The sequence below is a fragment of the Condylura cristata genome, unplaced genomic scaffold, assembly GCF_000260355.1.
Source record: "Condylura cristata isolate star-nosed mole 26May11 unplaced genomic scaffold, ConCri1.0 scaffold00026, whole genome shotgun sequence".
Lineage (NCBI taxonomy): Eukaryota > Metazoa > Chordata > Mammalia > Eulipotyphla > Talpidae > Condylura > Condylura cristata.
In genome coordinates, this window is record NW_004567127.1 from 31,034,091 (window position 1) to 31,037,825 (window position 3,735).

Below are 3,735 nucleotides of genomic sequence, written 5' to 3' on the forward strand. Positions count from 1 at the left end.
GAAAGCCTCTGACTTTTGTGTGTTGATTTTATAACCTGCTACCTTGCTAAACTGGTGGATGGTTTTGATAGAAAGATCATTCTTTTTAATAGATAAGAATTAGTTCTATATTTAGCACAGTAAGATGGCTTAAAACATTTCATTAACTGAAAGAAAATAAATCAAAGAAAATAGCAATAATTGGAAAGATGTTCCATGTTCATTGACAGGAAGATTTAATATGGTTAAGGTACAAGTTTTTTCTTACTTGATTTATAGATTCAATCAAATCCTAGCAAGTTATTTTGTAGCTATCTCACTGCTTGGTATTTACACAGATGAAATGAAAAGTTGTGTCCACACAAATGTGACCATGTATGTTTACAGCAGCTTCATTCATAATTGTTAAAACTTGGGTGTAATCAAGATGTCAATGGGTAAATGATATGTGGTATATCCAGGCAATGAAACATAAAAAGAGAAGAGTTCTATTTTGCACAGAACATACTGAAATAATTTTTTAAAATATTTTTTAAATTTAATTTGGTGTAAAAGAACTGGGGTTTAGGCCAGAGGTTGGGGCGGGGGGAGGGGGGGGTTGGGGGTTGAGAGGATCCACCAGACACAGAGTGGGGAGCAGAACAGACAGATCTACTGAAATACACTGCTAGACAGACAGGCAGACAGTCAGACGGACAGTAAACAAGAAAGAAGAAAGCGGAACCATGTGAGTTAACTCCCTGCCTGGGGCTCACACTTAGGCTGTGTTGGTGGTAGTGCTGAGACTTAAGCCATAGGTCACCGGGGAGGCCCCTGAAATAATTATTGATAAAACAATGAAGTTTTTGAAACTGGTTTCATTATAATCCAGTGGAAGGATAAAAATAGGTAGGAGCAGAGTTGAAAATGTGGTCTGTTAGCTGAGCACTGCTAAAGCTGGCTGCCAGGTAGGTAGTGTTCACTCATCTATTCTCCTTCCTTTGGCAAATATTTGAAAATTTCCATAATAAAAAGTCAAAATAGGAAAAAGAAAGGTAGGTCCAGTTTAGTATTATGATAAAAATTGCAAATGTGTATTTAGTTTAAATACTTCTCTTAACCTCAGCATGGGTCTGCTTCAGGCTTCAGAACATGTTGCCTTCTCCGTGATGCCCTAGCTCTGCTTCCTTCCTCATACACAGGCCGGCTCCTGCTCCCTTCCTACAGGCTCAGGCTCAGTGTGAGGAAGGAGCAAGGCACAGCCTTCAACATGGCAGCAGCTGCAGTCTGGGCTCCAGTCCTGTGGATGAGGTGGACATATTCTTATAACTTTTCTTTCATAAAGGCTTGCCATATGTGCAATTGTTATTATTTTCAGAGGACTACAGAGGTTCTCTTGATGTGGATGTCCCTTTGGCTGGTCAGTAAACCCCACCTTCAGTGAGTTCACCTACTGAGTGTCTCCTTCTCACCCTGCTCTTGTTGGGATCCCTTTGTCCATCTGAGGGATTTTCATTGAAAATAGACTGTGAGCTATTTATTCCCTACCAAGTCTCTTCAGAAGACTCAGGCATCCTGGCAGCACACATCACAAATGCACCACTTTCTCACTCAGACACCAAATAAGTAGCTTTTCTACAAGCGCTTACCATCACAGCTCTCCAGATAGGAATCAGATACTGTGCCTTTGTCTCTCAAGCTTTGAGCTTCTTGTAAAGTTCTGTGAGTAGTCCCTGAGAGTGTTGACATTCGGCTGCTGGGGGGATTCAGGCACCCCTCTTCTTCCCCATGGGTGGGTTGTGAGAGGAAATGAATGCACCAAACCTCTTTATCTTTCAAACTCTTGTTTTCTAAAGGTTTGAGGTGGGCGAACCTCTTACTGGAATAACCTGTTTTGCTTCTGATTGTGTCAAGTATGGATGATACAATACTCTATTTTAAGGTAGAAGTTACTTAATTCCTTTAATTATATTATTGAAGGTCTTTGTGGGCTGAAACTGAGTTGGAAAAAACTCATTTAACATTCTATAACAAAGAAAAAAACATTCATCCTGACACTACTGGATTCAGGTACTTAAGCAATAACATCAGAAAATTTAGTTTTCATTTCTCAGTTCTGTGTGGGTTGAACACTCAGGCTAGCTTTTCTCCATGGTGGCAAGATGGCTGCCAGAAATTGTCCCCTGACATACTACCAGTGGAACTGGGTTCTTTTTCCTGATAGTTCAAGCAAAGGCTTCATGTCTTGGGTGACATGTTTACATTATAGTCAAGGCAATGGAATATTCTCTTCCTAGATCATCACCCTTTCCTTGCTTTGAAGTGGGATTCAGTCAGCCCAACTCTACTACATGGACAAAAGTAGGGAGAGATGTTCTCCTAAAGAATATGAAACAGTGTTGCTACTAGGAGTGTAGTGGGTGTAGTTTGTCTATAATTTCACCCTTATAGTGATCTAAAGTCAATCTTCATTGTTTTACAATATAAGATCTTTCCATTTCAATCCTTTTCACTTCTCCAAGTGAAAGCATTTAGATAAGAGGCATATAAATATGTGGCATATAGTATAGTTAATGATAAGCACATATATATATGTATGTATATATGCTTCTTATATCATAATATATATGCTTCATATATAGCTCCAGAGATCTTCTGTGTCCAGGTCAAAAAGATCCTTCAACAGTCCTCTTAGGATAGAACCTTATTTGCCTTGGTCTTGTCCAAGTTTGACTAGGTTTATTTGTGTCTGTTTAAGAGAAATACCCATAATCTTTAGATACTTAAAAAACAACAACAATAACAACAACAACAACAAAAAACAAAAACAAAAACAAAAACAAGAAACAAACCTCTTTTCCTGGGGAAAAAAAAAAATCATCCCTTCTAGCAGGAGCATTGATGTTACAGTGATTAACATAACTGCCTTCTTATGCTTTCTAGAATTCTAAATGCTAGAGAAAAAATAGCATGAGCACATAGAGATATATGTACATGGTGTTCACTGCAGCATTGTTTGTAATGGAAATGACCTATATGTGCCTCAGTAAAAGAATGGTTTAAAAACCTATAGAATAGGTTATTTCAATTCTTATATGTTCAATGAGATGCTGTAAGACCATTAAATGAATAAAGTGTTTCTATAATAAGTCACCCTAAAAAGTACAAGATGTATTAAGGTAAAGTGTATAGGAGCATATATGACATAATCCTGTTTTAAATAAAAGCATTTGTGCTTATCATAAACTATACTATATGCCACAGTGCAAAGTTAGGAAGTTTTGGCCAATAGAACCAAAATAGTAGAGAGATATTTCATCTTTAAATTCATAGAACTAAAAATGATATAATGGCAGAATCTTCTACTTTCTAGTTAAAATAAAAGAAAGATAAGTCCTTAGTCAGAAACTATTGATTTGATTAAAAGGAGATTACTGAAAATGATGGGAAAACACAGTGCTAACTTTTGAAATATCTATTTTATTTATCTATATACTACAAAAGTAAAACATATTCTTGCTGGGAAAAACAGGCCAGCAAATAGGCAAAAATAAAAATCACTCCTCATAGGTAATCAAGATTAATATTTATTTATCATTCTTCCAGTATTTTTTCAGAGTTAAATTTCACATTTGGTTGCAATAAACCCATTATCCAAGTTCTTAGATCAGTTACCTAATGCACAGTTACCTCTGTACAATTTCAAATCTTTATTTATTTATTTTTATTTTATTTATTACAAAGTTTATTTTTACATCATTTTGCACATTTTTTTTT